Consider the following 20489-nt stretch of genomic DNA (forward strand, 5'->3'; position numbering starts at 1 on the left):
GGCCGGGCATATAAAGCGGGCCGAGGCGTTGGCGTCCCACTGCAGTGCAAGAGAACGGACGGTGTGGAGCAGCCCGGCAGCAGAGGGGGCGTAGCGTGAGGGCGGCATGGCATGGCCCGGACTGGCTACGTTACTCTCTTTCCGTCTTGGCGCTATCCCCGCCCCCCACCATTCCCCATGCCCGGCCATGTGCGAGCGCAGGACGGACGGTACCGCCCCCCGCACCGTCCCCTCGCTCGGCCCTTGGCCCTCGCCGCACGCCTCCGCCCCGCCTTTCCGCCCGCCACGCTACCGCTGCCGCCACCGTCGGGCCGATCGCTCCGCCGTTGGACGTGTCCGTGGCTGCTTTTGTTGCCTTCAGGTCTCGCCGCCCGCCCACAGCTAGCCCGCCGTGGAATACGCTGGCGCGCGGCTGGATCCGACAACTGGCCTCCGCTCCCCGCCGCCGTCGGATTTCCTTTCCCAACCAGCCGGCGGCAACAAAGCACGTTCGTTCGTTCGTTCGTCTCGCCTGCACTGGACGCGGCCATTGTCTGTTTGTCCGTTCCCCCGTGCGCAGACACATCACCGGGGGAACCAACGGCGCAAATCGCTCCGCCCGGCGATTTCCTGTTTTTTTTTTCTTTGAGCGGTATAGTACACCTTAGCTGGGCCTCCGCCTGCCCAACTGACGTGCGGCGAAGGTCTCTCGCCGCGCCACGCCGCGCCCGGGCCCGCGGACTGGGCTGTGGGCCTCCCTCGTACGTGCGAGCGATCGGTTGATCGATCTCTCGCGACGCCACGCGCGGGGGCGCCGTGGCGCGCGGCCGGTTGCGGGGGATCCAAGCGCTTGTCCGGACGCGAGGGACCTCGTGTTGACGGATCCACTCATTCCGGCCGCGTGCTCGTGCCGCGCCGTAGGGTCCTCCCGTGACGCACTGCCGCGTGTGTCGTGCGCCCTGAACCGTTACACGAGTTCACTAGCGTAAAAAACGCTCTTATATTATGAAACGGAAAAAATAAAAACAACTCAAACAAGATCTTAAACGGTCGTCCATTTTGTCTGTTTGGATGGTAATGGGCGAACTCGTGGATGCGTTGGGGCGTATGCCCAACGTGCAGCCCGCATCTGATCCGCGTGCATACAAATCTAAAAACAACAAAAGATGTACTCCCTCCGTCCGAAAAAACTTGTCATCAAAATGGACAAAAATAGATGTATGTAGAACTAAAATACATCTAGATACATTCCGTCTTATTTATTTTGATGACAAGTATTTCCGGACGGAGGGAGTAGCTAAATAGCAACGACCATAGATCATGCCGGCCGACAACAAAACCAGTGGACTACATGTGGGTACACCCTCCAGTTTCACGCCGGTGACATATTGTTTTTGTCGACGCTCACGATCGCGAGTGCCACCTCTTTTGCTTCGGTGTCAGTATTGGTGGTCTCGATCTCGACCTTCTTAATTTGAGCGGCCTCCTTGATGTCTGACGTGGCTAGAGACTGCATCGGTATTTCCTCAAAGAGGAAGGGATGATGCATCACAACTACGGTAAGCATTTCCCTCAGTTGGGAATCCAAGGTATCAATTCAGTAGGAGAACCAGGCAACACTATATAAACGGTATCTGCACATAAAGAACAAATACTTTCAACTCAAGTTTAAGATGGGTTGTCAAACCCTTCTCGGTAAAAAGATAGATTAATTTGTAGTAGATTGGATAAATAGATATGAATAAAACATGAAATAAAATAAATAAAGAAAAAATGCAACAAGGTATTTTTGGGTTTTTGGAATTATAGATCTGAAAACAAATACGGCAAAAAATAGATTGAAAAGCAAATAAGATAAAAGATAGACCCGAGGGCCGTAGATTTCACTAGTGGCTTCTCTCGGGAAAATAACGCACGGTGGGTAAACAAATTATTGTTGGGCAATTGATAGAAGAACAAATAATTATGACGATATACAAAGCAATGATCATGTATATAGGTATTACGTCCAAGATTAGTAGACCGACTTCTGCCTGCTTCTACTACTATTAGTCCACACATCGACCGCTATCCAGCATGCATCTAGTGTATTAAGTTCATGGAGAAACGAAGTAATGCAATAAGAACGATGATATGTGTTGGGGAACGTAGTAATTTCAAAAAAATTCCTATGCACACGCAAGATCATGGTGATGCATAGCAACGAGAGGGGAGAGTGTTGTCTACGTACCCTCGTAGACCGAAAGCGGAAGCGTTAGCACAACGCGGTTGATGTAGTGGTACGTCTTCACGGCCCGACCGATCAAGCACCGAAACTACGGCACCTCCGAGTTCTAGCACACGTTCAGCTCGATGACGATCCCCGGACTCCGATCCAGCAGAATGTCGAGGAAGAGTTCCGTTAGCACGACGGCGTGGTGACGATCTTGATGTTCTATCGTCGTAGGGCTTCGCCTAAGCACCGCTACAATATTATCGAGGATTATGGTGGAAGGGGGCACCGCACACGGCTAAGAGATCAATAATCAATTATTGTGTCTATGGGGTGCCCCCCTGCCCCCGTATATAAAGGAGCAAGGGGGGAGGCGGCCGACCTAGGAGGAGGGCGCGCCAAAGGGGGGAGTCCTACTCCCACCGGGAGTAGGACTCCTCCTTCCCATGTTGGAGTAGGAGAGAAGGAAAGAGGGGGAGAGGAACAAGGAAAAGGGGGTTGCACCCCTTGTCCAATTCGGACCAGAGGGGGGGGGCGCCTCCTTCCTTTTGGCCTCTCTTCTCTATTCCTGTATGGCTCAATAAGGCCCATATACTCCCCGGCGAATTCCCGTAACTCTCCGGTACTCCGAAAAATACCCGAATCACTCGGAACCTTTCCGATGTCCGAATATAGTCGTCCAATATATCGATCTTTACGTCTCGACCATTTCGAGACTCCTCGTCATGTCCCCGATCTCATCCGGGACTCCGAACTCCTTCGGTACATCAAAACTCATAAACTCATAATATAACTGTCATCGAAACCTTAAGCGTGCGGACCCTACGGGTTCGAGAACAATGTAGACATGACCGAGACACGTCTCCGATCAATAACCAATAGCGGAACCTGGATGCTCATATTGGCTCCCACATATTCTACGAAGATCTTTATCGGTCAAACTGCATCATAACATACGTTGTTCCCTTTGTCATCGGTATGTTACTTGCCCGAGATTCGATCGTCGGTATCTCAATACCTAGTTCAATCTCGTTACCGGCAATTCTCTTTACTCGTTCCGTAATACATCATCTCACAACTAACTCATTAGTTGCAATGCTTGCAGGGCTTTAGGTGATGTGCATTACCGAGAGGGCCCAAAGATACCTCTCCGACAATCGGAGTGACAAATCCTAATCTCCAAATACGCCAACCCAACAAGTACCTTCGGAGACACCTGTAGAGCACCTTTATAATCACCCAGTTACTTTGTGACGTTTGGTAGCACACAAAGTGTTCCTCTGGTAAACGGGAGTTGCATAATCTCATAGTCATAGGAACATGTATAAGTCATGAAGAAAGCAATAGCAACAAACTAAACGATCAAGTGCTATGCTAACGGAATGGGTCAAGTAAATCACATCATTATCCTAATGATGTGATCCCGTTAATCAAATGACAACTCATGTTTATGGTTAGGAAACTTATGTTGGAAATATGCCCTAGAGGCAATAATAAATTGGTTATTATTATATTTCCTTGTTCATGATAATCGTTTATTATCCATGCTAGAAATTGTATTGATAGGAAACTCAGATACATGTGTGGATACATAGACAACACCATGTCCCTAGTAAGCCTCTAGTTAACTAGCTCGTTGATCAATAGATGGTTAAGGTTTCCTGACCATGGACATTGGATGTCGTTGATAATGGGATCACATCATTAGGAGAATGATGTGATGGACAAGACCCAATTCTAAGCCTAGCACAAGATCGTGTAGTTCGTATGCTAAAGCTTTTCTAATGTCAAGTATCATTTCCTTAGACCATGAGATTGTGCAACTCCCGGATACCGTAGGAATACTTTGGGTGTGTGCCAAACGTCACAACGTAACTGGGTGGCTATAAAGGTGCACTACGGGTATCTCCGAAAGTGTCTGTTGGGTTGGCACAAATCGAGACTGGGATTTGTCACTCCGTGTGACGGAGAGGTATCTCTGGGCCCACTCGGTAGGACATCATCATAATGTGCACAATGTGATCAATGAGTTGATCACGGGATGATGTGTTACGGAACGAGTAAAGAGACTTGCTGGTAACAAGATTGAACAAGGTATCGGGATACCGACGATCGAATCTCGGGCAAGTATCGTACCGCTAGACAAAGGGAATTGTATACGGGATTGATTGAATCCTCGACATCGTGGTTCATCCGATGAGATCATCGTGGAACATGTGGGAAGCCAACATGGGTATCCAGATCCCGCTGTTGGTTATTGACCGGAGAACGTCTCGGTCATGTCTGCATGTCTCCCGAACCCGTAGGGTCTACACACTTAAGGTTCGATGACGCTAGGGTTATAAAGGAAGTTTGTATGTGGTTACCGAATGTTGTTCGGAGTCCCGGATGAGATCCCGGACGTCACGAGGAGTTCCGGAATGGTCCGGAGGTAAAGATTTATATATGGGAAGTCCTGTTTTGGTCACCGGAAAAGTTTCGGTTTTATCGGTAACGTATGGGACCACCGGGAGGGTCCCGGGGGTCCACCAAGTGGGGCCACCAACCCCGGAGGCTTGCATGGGCCAAGAGTGGTAAGGGACCAGCCCCTGAGTGGGCTGGTGCGCCTCCCACAAGGCCCAAGGCGCAGCTAGGAGGAGAAGGGGAACCCTAGGCTCAGATGGGCCTAAGGCCCACCCTAGGGGGCGCCCCCCTCTCCCCCTCTTGGCCGCCCCTTTTCCCATCTAGGGCTGCCGCCCCCCTAGGGGTGGGAACCCTAGAGGGGGCGCACCCTCCTCCCCTTCCCCTATATATACTTGAGGCCTAGGGGCTGCCCAACACGCGATTTGATCTCTCCCTGTTGGTGCAGCCCTACCTCTCTTTTCCTCATATCTCGTAGTGCTTGGCGAAGCCCTGCTGGATCACCACGCTCCTCCACCACCACCACGCCGTTGTGCTGCTGCTGGATGGAGTCTTCCTCAACCTCTCCCTCTCTCCTTGCTGGATCAAGGCATGGGAGACGCCACCGGGCTGTACGTGTGTTGAACACGGAGGTGCCGTCCGTTCGGCACTAGGATCATCGGTGATTTGGATCACGACGAGTACGACTCCATCAACCCCGTTCTCTTGAACGCTTCCGCTTAGCGATCTACAAGGGTATGTAGATGCACTCTCCTTCCCCTCGTTGCTGGTTTCTCCATAGATAGATCTTGGTGACACGTAGGAAAATTTTGAATTTCTGCTACGTTCCCCAACAGTGGCATCATGAGCTAGGTCTATTGCGTAGTTACTATGCACGAGTAGAACACAAAGTTGTTGTGGGCGTTGATTTTGTTCAATATGCTTACCGTTACTAGTCCAATCTTGATTCGGCGGCATTGTGGGATGAAGCGTCCCGGACCAACCTTACACGTACGCTTACGTGAGACCGGTTCCACCGACTGACATGCACTAGTTGCATAAGGTGGCTAGCGGGTGTCTGTCTCTCCCACTTTAGTCGGATCGGATTCGATGAAAAGGGTCCTTATGAAGGGTAAATAGCAATTAGCATATCACGTTGTGGTTTTTGCGTAGGTAAGAAACGTTCTTGCTAGAAACCCATAGCAGCCACGTAAAACATGCAAACAACAATTAGAGGACGTCTAACTTGTTTTTGCAGGGTATGCTATGTGATGTGATATGGCCAAGAAGAATGTGATGAATGATATGTGATGTATGAGATTGATCATGTTCTTGTAATTGGAATCACGACTTGCATGTCGATGAGTATGACAACCGGCAGGAGCCATAGGAGTTGTCTTAATTTATTTATGACCTGCGTGTCAACATAAACGTCATGTAATTACTTTACTTTATTGCTAACCGTTAGCTGTAGTAGTAGAAGTAATCGTTGGCGAGACAACTTCATGAAGACACGATGATGGAGATCATGGTGTCATGCCGGTGACAAGATGATCATGGAGCCCCAAGATGGAGATCAAAGGAGCTATATGATATTGGCCATATCATGTCACTATTATTTTAATTGCATGTGATGTTTATCATGTTTTTGCATCTTATTTGCTTAGAAGGAGGGTAGTAAATAAGATGATCCCTCTTTAAAAATTTCAAGAAAGTGTTCTCCCTAACTGTGCACCGTTGCAAAAGTTCGTCGTTTCGAAGCACCACGTGATGATCGGGTGTGATAGATTCTTACGTTCGAATACAACGGGTGTTCACGAGCCTAGCATGTACAGACATGGCCTCGGAACACATGCGAAACACTTAGGTTAACTTGACGAGCCTAGCATGTACAGACATGGCCTCGGAACACAAGAGACCGAAAGGTCGAGCATGAGTCGTATGGTAGATACGATCAACATGAAGATGTTCACCGATGTTGACTAGTACGTCTCACGTGATGATCGGACACGGCCTAGTTGACTCGGATCATGTAATCACTTAGATGACTAGAGGGATGTCTATCTGAGTGGGAGTTCATAAGATGAACTTAATTATCCTGAACATAGTCAAAAGGTCTTCACAAATTATGTCGTAGCTCGCGCTTCAGTTCTACTGTTTAGATATATCCCTAGAGAAAATTTAGTTGAAAGTTGATAGTAGCAATTATGCGGACTAGGTCCGTAAACTGAGGATTGTCCTCATTGCTTCTTAGAAGGCTTATGTCCTTAATGCACCGCTCAGTGTGCTGAACCTCGAACGTCGTCTGTGGATGTTGCGAACATCTGACATACACGTTTTGATAACTACGTGATAGTTCAGTTAAACGGTTTAGAGTTGAGGCACCGAAGACGTTTTGAAACGTCGCGAAACATATGAGATGTTTTGAGGGCTGAAATTGGGATTTCAGGCTCGTGCCCACGTCAAGAGGTATAAGACCTCCGACGATTTTCTTAGCCTACAAACTAAGGGAGAAAAGCTCAATTGTTGAGCTTGTGCTCAGATTGTCTGAGTACAACAATCATTTGAATTGAGTGGGAGTTGATCTTCCAGATGAGATAGTGATGTTTCTCCGAAGTCATTACCACCAAGCTGCTAGAGCTTCGTGATGAACTATAATGTATCGGGGACATATATGATGATCCTTGAGATATCCGCGATGTTTGACACCACAAAAGTAGAAATCAAGAAGGAGCATCAATTGTTGATGGTTGGTGAAACCACTAGTTTCAAGAAGGGCAAGGGCGAAAAAGGGATGCTTCATGAAACGGCAAATCAGCTGCTGCTCTAGTGAAGAAACCCAAGGTTGAACTCAAACCTGAGACTAAGTGCTTCTGTAATAAAGGGAACAGCCACTGGAGCAGAATTACCCTAGATACTTGGTAGATAAGAAGGCTGGCAAGGTCGATAGAAGTATATTGGATATACATTATGTCAATGTGTACTTTACTAGTACTCCTAGTAGCACCAGGGTATTAGATACCGGTTCGGTTGCTAAGTGTTAGTAACTCGAAATAAAAGCTACGGAATAAACGGAGACTAGCTAAAGGTGAGATGACGATATGTGTTGGAAGTATTTCCAAGGTTGATCAAATATCGTACGCTCCCTCTACCATCGAGATTGGTGTTTGCATTGAGCATAGACATGATTGGATTATGTCTATCGCAATACGGTTATTCATTTAAGGAGAATAATGGTTACTCTGTTTATTTGAATAATACCTTCAATGGTCTTACACCTAAAATGAATGGTTTATTGAATCTCGATCGTAGTGATACACATGTTCATGCCAAAAGATAGTGATGATAGTACCACCTACTTGTGGCACTGCCACTTAAGTCATATCAGTATAAAACGCATGAAGAGGCTCCATGTTGATGGATCTTTGGACTCACTCATTTTTTGAAAAGTTTGAGACATGCGAACCATGTCTATTGGTGTATATGCATGAAGAAACTCCATGCAAATGGACCGTTTGGACTCACTTGGTTTTGAATCACCTGAGACATGCAAATCATACCACTTGGGCAAGATGACTGAAAGCCTCGTTTTCAGTAAAATGGAACCAGAAAGCAACTTGCTGGAAGTAATACATTTTGATGTGTGCAGTCCAATGAGTGCTGAGGCGTGTAGTGGATATCGTTATGTTCTTACTTCACAGATGATTTGAGTAGACGTTGAGTATATTTACTTGATGAATCACGAGTCTGAATTATTGAAAGGTTCAAGTAATTTCAGGGTGAAGTTGAAAGATCGTCGTGACAAGAGGATAAAAAGATCTATGATATGATCATAGAGATGAATATCTGAATTACGAGTTTGGCACAGAATTAAGACATTGTGGAAATTGTTTCACAACTAATACAGCCTGGAACACCATAGTGTGATGGTGTGTCCGAACATCATAACTGCACCCTATTGGATATGATGCATACCATGATGTCTCTTATCGAATTACCACGATAGTTTATGGGTTAGGCATTAGAGACAACCACATTCACTTTAAATAGGGCACCACGTAATTCCGATGAGATGACACCGTATGAACTATGGTTTAGAGAAACCTAAGCTGTGATTTCTTAAAAGTTTGGGGCTGCTACGCTTATGTGAAAAAGTTTCATGCTGATAAGCTCGAACCCAAAGCGGATAAATGCATCTTCATAGGACACCCAAAACAGTTGGGTATACATCCTGTCTCAGATCCGAAAGCAATAAGGGATTGTTTCTCGAATCGGGTCCTTTCTCGAGGAAAAGTTTCTCTCGAAAGAATTGAGTGGGAGGATGGTGGAGACTTGATGAGGTTATTGAACCGTCACTTCAACTAGTGTATAGCAGGGCACAAAGAGTTGTTCCTGTGGCACCTACACCAATTGAAGTGGGAGCTTATGATATTGATCATGAGACTTCGGATCAAGTCACTCCCAAACCTCGTAGGTTGACAAGGATGCGTACTACTTCAGAGTGGTACGTAATCCTGTCTTGAAAGTCATGTTGCTAGATAACAATGAACCTACGAGCTATGGAGAAGCGATGGTGGGCCCGGATTCCGATGAATGGCTCGAGGCCATAAAATCCGAGAGAGGATCCATGTATGAAAACAAAGTGTAGACTTTGGAAGAACTACTTGATGGTCATAAAGTTGTTAGGTACATATGGATTTTAAAAGGAAGACGGACAATGATGGTAAGTATCACCATTAAGAAAGCTCGACTTGTCGTTAAGATGTTTTTCGACAAGTTCAAGGAGTTGACTATGATGAGACTTTCTCACTCGTAGCGATGCTAAGAGTCTGTTGGAATTATATTAGCAACTACTGCATTATTTATGAAATCTTGCAGATAGGATGCCAAAGCATTGTTTCCTCGATGTTTTTCTTGAGGAAAGGTTGTATGTGATACAACCGGAAGGTTTTGTCAATCCTGAAAGATGCTAATAAGTATGCAAAGCTCCAGCAATCCTTCTAAGGACTGGAGTAAGCATCTCGGAGTTGGAATGTATGCTTTGATGAGATGATCAAAGATTTTGGGTGTATACAAAGTTTATGAGAAACTTGTATTTCCAAAGAAGTGAGTGGGAGCACAATAGAATTTCTGATGTGTATATGTTGTTAACATATTGTTGATCGGAAATGATGTAGAATTTCTGGAAAGCATGCAAAGTTATTTGAAAAACGTTTTTCAATAGAAAACCTGGATTAGGCTACTTGAGTATTGAGCATTAAGATCTATGAGGATAGATCAAAATGCTTAATAGTACTTTCAAATGAATACATACCGTGACAAGATTTTGAAGGAGTTCAAAATGGATCGGCAAAGAAGGAGTTCTTGGCTGTGTTATAAGGTGTGAACATTGAGTAAGACTCGAAACCTGACCGCGGCAGAACAGAGAGAAAGGACGAAGGTCGTCCCCTATGCTTTAGACGTAGGATCTACAGTATGCTATGCTGTGTACCGCACCTGAAGTGTGCCTTGCCATGAATCAGTCAAGGGGTACAAGAGTGATTCAAGAATGGATCACAGGACAGCGGTCAAAGTTATCCTTAGTAACTAGTGGACTAAGGAGTTTTCTCGATTATGGAGGTGGTAAAAGAGTTCGTCGTAAAGGGTTACGCCGATGCAAACTTTGACACTAATCCAGATTATTATGAGTAGTAAACTGGATTCGTATAGTAGAACAGTTATTTGGAATAGCTCCAAATGTAGCGTAGTAGTTGCATCTACAAGATGACATAGAAATTTGCGAAGTACATACGGAACTGAATGTTTCAGACCGGTTGACTATAACCTCTCTCACAAGCATAACATGATCAAACCCAGAACTCTTTGGGTGTTAGTCACATGGGGATGTGACCTTGAGTGTTAATCACATATCGATGTGAACTGGATTATTGACTCTAGTGCAAGTGGGAGACTGTTGGAAATATGCCCTAGAGGCAATAATAAATTGGTTATTATTATATTTCCTTGTTCATGATAATCGTTTATTATCCATGCTAGAAATTGTATTGATAGGAAACTCAGATACATGTGTGGATACATAGACAACACCATGTCCCTAGTAAGCCTCTAGTTAACTAGCTCGTTGATCAATAGATGGTTAAGGTTTCCTGACCATGGACATTGGATGTCGTTGATAACGGGATCACATCATTAGGAGAATGATGTGATGGACAAGACCCAATTCTAAGCCTAGCACAAGATCGTGTAGTTCGTATGCTAAAGCTTTTCTAATGTCAGGTATCATTTCCTTAGACCATGAGATTGTGCAACTCCCGGATACCGTAGGAATACTTTGGGTGTGTGCCAAACGTCACAACGTAACTGGGTGGCTATAAAGGTGCACTACGGGTATCTCCGAAAGTGTCTGTTGGGTTGGCACAAATCGAGACTGGGATTTGTCACTCCGTGTGACGGAGAGGTATCTCTGGGCCCACTCGGTAGGACATCATCATAATGTGCACAATGTGATCAATGAGTTGATCACGGGACGATGTGTTACGGAACGAGTAAAGAGACTTGCCGGTAACGAGATTGAACAAGGTATCGGGATACCGACGATCGAATCTCGGGCAAGTATCGTACCGCTAGACAAAGGGAATTGTATACGGGATTGATTGAATCCTCGACATCGTGGTTCATCCGATGAGATCATCGTGGAACATGTGGGAGCCAACATGGGTATCCAGATCCCGCTGTTGGTTATTGACCGGAGAACGTCTCGGTCATGTCTGCATGTCTCCCGAACCCGTAGGGTCTACACACTTAAGGTTCGATGACGCTAGGGTTATAAAGGAAGTTTGTATTGTTGGAAATATGCCCTAGAGGCAATAATAAAAGCATTATTATTATATTTCCTTGTTCATGATAATTGTCTTTATTCATGCTATAATTGTGTTATCCGGAATTGTAATACATGTGTGAATAATAGACACCAACATGTCCTTAGTAAGCCTCTAGTTGACTAGCTCATTGATCAACAGATAGTCATGGTTTCCTGACTATGGACATTGGATGTCATTGATAACGGGATCACATCATTAGGAGAATGATGTGATGGACAAGACCCAATCCTAAACATAGCATAAAGATTGTATAGTTCGTTTGCTAGAGTTTTTCCAATGTCAAGTATCTTTTCCTTAGACCATGAGATCGTGTAAATCCCGGATACCGTAGGAGTGCTTTCGGTTTACCAAACGTCACAACGTAACTGGGTGACTATAAAGGTAGACTACAGGTATCTCCGAAAGTATCTGTTGGGTTGACACGGATCAAGACTGGGATTGGTCACTCCGTATGATGGAGAGGTATCACTGGGCCCACTCGGTAATGCATCATCATAATGAGCTCAAAGTGACCAAGTGTCTGGTCACGGGATCATGCATTACGGTACGAGTAAAGTGACTTGCCGGTAACGAGATTGAACGAGGTATTGGGATACCGACGATCGAATCTCGGGCAAGTAACATACCGATTAACAAAGGGAATTGCATACGGGGTTGATTGAATCCTCGACATCGTGGTTCATCCGATAAGATCATCGTGGAGCATGTGGGAGCCAACATGGGTATCCAGATCCCGCTGTTGGTTATTGTCCGGAGAGTCGTCTCGGTCATGTCTGCTTGTCTCCCGAACCCGTAGGGTCTACACACTTAAGGTTCGGTAACGCTAGGGTTGTGAAGATATGTATATGCAGTAACCCGAATGTTGTTCGGAGTCCCGGATGAGATCCCGGACGTCACGAGGAGTTTCGGAATAGTCCGTAGGTAAAGAATTATATATAGGAAGTGTTGTTTCGGCCATCGGGACAAGTTTCGGGGTCACCGGTATTGTACCGGGACCACCGGAAGGGTCCCGGGGGTCCACCGGGTGGGGCCACCCATCCCGGAGGGCCCCATGGGCCAAAGTGGGGAGGGGAACCAGCCCATAGTGGGCTGGTGCGCCCCCCTAGGCCCACCCCATGCGCCTAGGGTTGAAACCCTAGGGGTGGGGGGGCGCCCCACCTTGGCTTGGGGGCCACTCCAGCCCTTGGCCGCCGCCCCCCCTTGGGAGATCCAATCTCCAAGGGGCCGGCGCCCCCCCTAGGGTCCTATATAAAGGAGGGGGGAAGGGGTCAGCCGCACCCTGCATCCTTGGAGCCTTCCCTCTCCCCTGTTACACCTCTCTCTCATTGTATAGGCGAAGCCCTGCTACTGTGACGCCCTGCATCCACCACCACGCCGTCGTGCTGCTGGATCTTGATCAACCTCTCCTTTCCCCTTGCTGGATCAAGAAGAAGGAGACGTTACGCTAACCGTACGTGTGTTGACCGCGGAGGTGCCGTCCGTTCGGCGCTAGGATCTCCGGTGATTTAGATCACGTCGTGTTCGACTACATCATCCCCGTTCTTTGAACGCTTCCGCTCGCGATCTACAGAGGTATGTAGATGCATCCAATCACTCGTTGCTAGATGAACTCATAGATGGATCTTGGTGAAACCGTAGGAAAATTTTGTTTTCTGAAACGTTCCCCAACAGTGGCATCATGAGCTAGGTCTATGTGTAGTTCTTCTTGCGCCAGTAGAACACAATTTGTTGTGGGCGTAGATGTTGTAAACTTTCTTGCCGCAACTAGTCTTATCTTGCTTCAACGGTATTGTCGGATGAAGCGGCCCGGACCAACCTTACATGTATGCTTACGTGAGACCGGTTCCACCGACTAACATGCACTAGTTGCATAAGGTGGCTGGCGGGTGTCTGTCTCTCCTACTTTAGTTGGAGCGGATTCGATGAAAAGGGTCCTTATGAAGGGTAAATAGAAGTTGACAAATCACGTTGTGGCTTTCACGTAGGTAAGAAAACGTTCTTGCTAGAACCCTAATTCAGCCAAGTAAAACTTGCAACAACAATTAGAGGACGTCTAACTTGTTTTTGCAGCAAGTGCTTTGTGATATGATATGGCCAAAGTTGTGATGTATGATGAATGATCTATATGTGATGTATGAGTTGTTCATGCTATTGTAATAGGAATCACGACTTGCATGTCGATGAGTATGACAACCGGCAGGAGCCATAGGAGTTGTCTTTATTTTTACATGACCTGCGTGTCATTGAGAAACGCCATGTAAATTACTTTACTTTATTGCTAAACGCGTTAGCCATAGTAGTAGAAGTAATAGTTGGCGAGCAACTTCATGGAGACACGATGATGGAGATCATGATGATGGAGATCATGGTGTCAAGCCGGTGACAAGATGATCATGGAGCCCCAAGATGGAGATCAAAGGAGCTATGTGATATTGTCCATATCATGTCACGTTTATTATTTGATTGCATGTGATGTTTATCATGTTTTGCATCTTGTTTACTTAGAACGACGGTAGTAAATAAGATGATCCCTCATAATAATTTCAAGAAGTGTTCCCCCTAACTGTGCACCGTTGCGACAGTTCGTTGTTTCGAAGCACCACGTGATGATCGGGTGTGATAGATTCTAACGTTCACATACAACGGGTGTAAGACAGATTTACACATGCAAACACTTAGGTTGACTTGACGAGCCTAGCATGTACAGACATGGCCTCGGAACACAGAAGACCGAAAGGTCGAGCATGAGTCGTATAGAAGATATGATCAACATGAAGATGTTCACCGACGTTGACTAATCCGTCTCACGTGATGATCGGACACGGCCTAGTTGACTCGGATCATGTTATACTTAGATGACTAGAAGATGGATGTCTATCTAAGTGGGAGTTCATTGAATAATTTGATTAGATGAACTTTATTATCATGAACTTAGTCTAAAATATTTACAATATGTCTTGTAGATCAAATGGCCAATGTAGTCCTCAACTTCAACGCGTTCCTAGAGAAAACCAAGCTGAAAGACAATGGCAGCAACTATACGGACTGGGTCCGGAACCTGAGGATCATCCTCATAGCTGCCAAGAAAGAATATGTCCTACAAGCACCGCTGGGTGATCCACCCGTCCCACAGAACCAAGACGTTATGAACGCTTGGCAGACACGTGCTGATGACTACTCGCTCGTTCAGTGCGGCATGCTTTACAGCTTAGAGCCGGGGCTCCAAAAGCGTTTTGAGAGACATGGAGCATATGAGATGTTCGAAGAGCTGAAAATGGTTTTTCAAGCTCATGCCCGGATCGAGAGATATGAAGTCTCCGACAAATTCTTCAGCTGTAAGATGGAGGAAAATAGTTCTGTCAGCGAGCACATACTCACTATGTCTGGGTTACATAACCGCTTGACTCAGCTGGGAGTTAATCTCCCGGATGACGCGGTCATTGACAGAATCCTCCAGTCGCTTCCACCAAGCTACAAGAGCTTTGTGATGAACTTCAATATGCAGGGGATGGAAAAGACCATTCCTGAGGTATTTGCAATGCTGAAATCAGCAGAGGTAGAAGTCAAGAAGGAACATCAAGTGTTGATGGTCAATAAAACCACTAAGTTCAAGAAGGGCAAGGGTAAGAAAGCCTTCAAGAAGGACGGCAAGGGAGTTGCCGTGCCCGGCAAGCAAGCTACCGGGAAGAAGCCAAAGAATGGACCCAAGCCCGAGACTGAGTGCTTTTATTGCAAGGGAAGTGGTCATTGGAAGCGGAACTGCCCCAAATACTTAGCGGACAAGAAGGCCGGCAAAACAAAAGGTATATGTGATATACATGTAATTGATGTGTACCTTACCAGTACTCGTAGTAGCTCTTGGGTATTTGATACCGGTGCAGTAGCTCACATTTGTAACTCAAAGCAGGAGCTGCGGAATAAGCGGAAACTGGCGAAGGACGAGGTGACGATGCGCGTCGGGAATGGTTCCAAGGTCGATGTGATCGCCGTCGGCACGCTACCTCTACATTTACCTACGGGATTAGTTTTAAACCTCAATAATTGTTATTTAGTGCCAGCTTTGAGTATGAACATTGTATCAGGATCTCGTTTTATTCGAGATGGCTACTCATTTAAATCCGAGAATAATGGTTGTTCTATTTATATGAGAGATATGTTTTATGGTCATGCTCCTATGGTGAATGGTTTATTCTTAATGAATCTCGAGCGTAATGCTACACATATTCATAGTGTGAGTACCAAAAGATGTAAGGTTGATAATGATAGTCCCACATACTTGTGGCACTGCCGCCTTGGTCACATAGGTGTCAAACGCATGAAGAAGCTCCATGCTGATGGACTTTTAGAGTCTCTTGATTATGAATCATTTGACACGTGCGAACCATGCCTCATGGGTAAAATGACCAAGACTCCATTCTCAGGAACAATGGAGCGAGCAACCAACTTATTGGAAATCATACATACTGATGTGTGCGGTCCAATGAGTGTTGAGGCTCGCGGTGGCTATCGTTATGTTCTCACCCTCACTGATGACTTGAGTAGATATGGGTATATCTACTTAATGAAACACAAGTCTGAAACCTTTGAAAAGTTCAAGGAATTTCAGAGTGAGGTTGAGAATCAACGTGACAGGAAAATCAAGTTTCTACGATCAGATCGTGGAGGAGAATACTTGAGTCACGAATTTGGCACACACTTAAGAAAATGTGGAATAGTTTCACAACTCACGCCGCCTGGAACACCTCAGCGTAATGGTGTGTCCGAACGTCGTAATCGCACTCTATTAGATATGGTGCGATCTATGATGTCTCTTACTGATTTACCGCTGTCTTTTTGGGGCTATGCTTTAGAGACTGCCGCATTCACTTTAAATAGGGCTCCGTCGAAATCCGTTGAGACGACACCGTATGAATTATGGTTTGGGAAGAAACCTAAGCTGTCGTTTCTAAAAGTTTGGGGATGCGATGCTTATGTCAAGAAACTTCAACCTGAAAAGCTCGAACCCAAGTCGGAAAAATGCGTCTTCATAGGATACCCTAAAGAAACTATTGGGTATACCTTCTACCTCAGATCCGAAGGCAAGATCTTTGTTGCCAAGAATGGATCCTTTCTAGAGAAAGAGTTTCTCTCGAAAGAAGTAAGTGGGAGGAAAGTAGAACTTGATGAAGTATTACCTCTTGAACCGGAAAATGGCGCAACTCAAGAAAATGTTCCTGAGGTGCCTGCACCGACTAGAGAGGAAGTTAATGATGATGATCATGAAACTTCGGATCAAGCTCCTACTGAAATTCGAAGGTCCACAAGGACACGTTCCGCACCAGAGTGGTACGGCAACCCTGTCTTGGAAATCATGTTGTTAGACAACGGCGAACCTTCGAACTATGAAGAAGGGATGGCGGGCCCGGATTCCGACAAATGGCTAGAAGCCATGAAATCCGAGATAGGATCCATGTATGAAAACGAAGTATGGACTTTGACTGACTTGCCCGTTGAACGGCGAGCCATAGAAAATAAATGGATCTTTAAGAAGAAGACAGACGCGGATGGTAATGTGACCATCTATAAAGCTCGGCTTGTCGCTAAGGGTTATCGACAAGTTCAAGGGGTTGACTACGATGAGACTTTCTCACCGGTAGCGAAGCTAAAGTCCGTACGAATCATGTTAGCAATTGCCGCATTCTATGATTATGAGATATGGCAAATGGACGTCAAAACGGCATTCCTTAATGGTTTCCTTAAGGAAGAATTATATATGATGCAGCCGGAAGATTTTGTCGATCCTAAGAATGCTGACAAGGTGTGCAAGCTCCAACGCTCGATTTATGGGCTGGTGCAAGCATCTCAGAGTTGGAACATTTGCTTTGATGAGATGATCAAAGCGTTTGGGTTTACGCAGACTTATGGAGAAGCCTGCGTTTACAATAAAGTGAGTGGGACCTCTGTAGCATTTCTCATACTATCTGTAGATGACATACTTTTGATGGGAAATGATATAGAACTCTTGGACAACATCAAGGCCTACTTGAATAAGAGTTTTTCAATGAAGGACCTTGGAGAAGCTGCTTATATATTAGGCATCAAGATCTATAGAGATAGATCAAGACGCCTCATAGGTCTTTCACAAAGCACATGCCTTGATAAGATATTGAAGAAGTTCAATATGGATCAGTCTAAGAACGGGTTCTTGCCTGTGCTACAAGGTACAAAATTGAGCTCAGCTCAATGTCCAACCACGGCAGAAGATATAGAAGAGATGAGTGTCATCCCCTATGCCTCAGCCATAGGTTCTATTATGTATGCCATGCTGTGCACCAGACCTGATGTAAACCTTGCCGTAAGTTTGGTAGGAAGGTACCAAAGTAATCCCGGCAAGGAACACTGGACAGCGGTCAAGAATATCCTAAAGTACCTGAAAAGGACTAAGGAAATGTTTCTCGTTTATGGAGGTGACGAAGAGCTCGTCGTAAAGGGTTACGTCGACGCTAGCTTCGACACAGATCTGGATGACTCTAAGTCACAAACCGGATACGTGTATATTTTGAATGGTGGGGCAATAAGCTGGTGCAGTTGCAAGCAGAGCGTCGTGGCGGGATCTACATGTGAAGCGGAGTACATGGCAGCCTCGGAGGCAGCACATGAAGCAATATGGGTGAAGGAGTTCATCACCGACCTAGGAGTCATACCCAATGCGTCGGGGCCAATCAAACTCTTCTGTGACAACACTGGAGCTATTGCACTTGCCAAGGAGCCCAGGTTTCACAAGAAGACAAGGCACATCAAGCGTCGTTGCAACTCCATTCGTGAAAATGTTCAAGATGGAGACATAGATATTTGTAAAGTACATACGGACCTGAATGTAGCAGATCCGTTGACTAAACCTCTCCCTAGAGCAAAACATGATCAACACTAGAATTCCATGGGTGTCCGATTCATCACAATGTAACTAGATTATTGACTCTAGTGCAAGTGGGAGACTGTTGGAAATATGCCCTAGAGGCAATAATAAAAGCATTATTATTATATTTCCTTGTTCATGATAATTGTCTTTATTCATGCTATAATTGTGTTATCCGGAAATCGTAATACATGTGTGAATAATAGACACCAACATGTCCCTAGTAAGCCTCTAGTTGACTAGCTCGTTGATCAACAGATAGTCATGGTTTCCTGACTATGGACATTGGATGTCATTAATAACGAGATCACATCATTAGGAGAATGATGTGATGGACAAGACCCAATCCTAAACATAGCATAAAGATCGTATAGTTCGTTTGCTAGAGTTTTTCCAATGTCAAGTATCTTTTCCTTAGACCATGAGATCGTGTAACTCCCGGATACCGTAGGAGTGCTTTGGGTATACCAAACGTCACAACGTAACTGGGTGACTATAAAGGTAGACTACGGGTATCTCCGAAAGTATCTGTTGGGTTGACACGGATCAAGACTGGGATTGGTCACTCCGTATGATGGAGAGGTATCACTGGGCCCACTCGGTAATGCATCATCATAATGAGCTCAAAGTGACCAAGTGTCTGGTCACGGGATCATGCATTACGGTACGAGTAAAGTGACTTGCCGGTAACGAGATTGAACGAGGTATTGGGATACCGACGATCGAATCTCGGGCAAGTAACATACCGATTAACAAAGGGAATTGCATACGGGGTTGATTGAATCCTCGACATCGTGGTTCATCCGATAAGATCATCGTGGAGCATGTGGGAGCCAACATGGGTATCCAGATCCCGCTGTTGGTTATTGACCGGAGAGTCGTCTCGGTCATGTCTGCTTGTCTCCCGAACCCGTAGGGTCTACACACTTAAGGTTCGGTAACGCTAGGGTTGTGAAGATATGTATATGCAGTAACCCGAATGTTGTTCGGAGTCCCGGATGATATCCCGGACGTCACGAGGAGTTTCGGAATAGTCCGGAGGTAAAGAATTATATATAGGAAGTGTTGTTTCGGCCATCGGGACAAGTTTCGGGGTCACCGGTATTGTACCGGGACCACCGGAAGGGTCCCGGGGGTCCACCGGGTGGGGCCACCCATCCCGGAGGGCCCCATGGGCCAAAGTGGGGAGGGGAACCAGCCCATAGTGGGCTGGTGCGCCCCCCTAGGCCCACCCCATGCGCCTAGGGTTGAAACCCTAGGGGTGGGGGGGCGCCCCACCTTGGCTTGGGGGCCACTCCAGCCCTTGGCCGCCGCCCCCCCTTGGGAGATCCAATCTCTAAGGGGCCGGCGCCCCCCCCTAGGGGCCTATATAAAGGAGGGGGGAAGGGGGCAGCCGCACCCTGCATCCTTGGCGCCTTCCCTCTCCCCTGTTACACCTCTCTCTCATAGTATAGGCGAAGCCCTGCTACTGTGATGCCCTGCATCCACCACCATGCCGTCGTGTTGCTGGATCTTGATCAACCTCTCCTTTCCCCTTGCTGGATCAAGAAGAAGGAGACGTTACGCTAACCGTACGTGTGTTGAACGCGGAGGTGTCGTCCGTTCGGCGCTAGGATCTCCGATGATTTGGATCACCTCGTGTTCGACTACATCATCCCCGTTCTTTGAACGCTTTCGCTCGCGATCTACAGAGGTATGTAGATGCATCCAATCACTCGTTGCTAGATGAACTCATAGATGGATCTTGGTGAAACCGTAGGAAAATTTTGTTTTCTGAAACGTTCCCCAACATGTATGTGGTTACCGAATGTTGTTCGGAGTCCCGGATGAGATCCCGGACGTCACGAGGAGCTCCGGAATGGTCCGGAGGTAAAGATTTATATATGGGAAGTCCTGTTTTGGTCACCGGAAAAGTTTCGGGTTTTATCGGTAACGTACCGGGACCACCGGGAGGGTCCCGGGGGTCCACCAAGTGGGGCCACCAGCCCCGGAGGCTTGCATGGGCCAAGAGTGGAAAGGGACCAACCCCTGAGTGGGCTGGTGCGCCTCCCACAAGGCCCAAGGCGCAGCTAGGAGGAGAAGGGGAAACCCTAGGCTCAGATGGGCCTAAGGCCCACCCTAGGGGGCGCCCCCCTCTCCCCCT

This window comes from Triticum urartu, chromosome 1, assembly GCF_003073215.2.
Source record: "Triticum urartu cultivar G1812 chromosome 1, Tu2.1, whole genome shotgun sequence".
Lineage (NCBI taxonomy): Eukaryota > Viridiplantae > Streptophyta > Magnoliopsida > Poales > Poaceae > Triticum > Triticum urartu.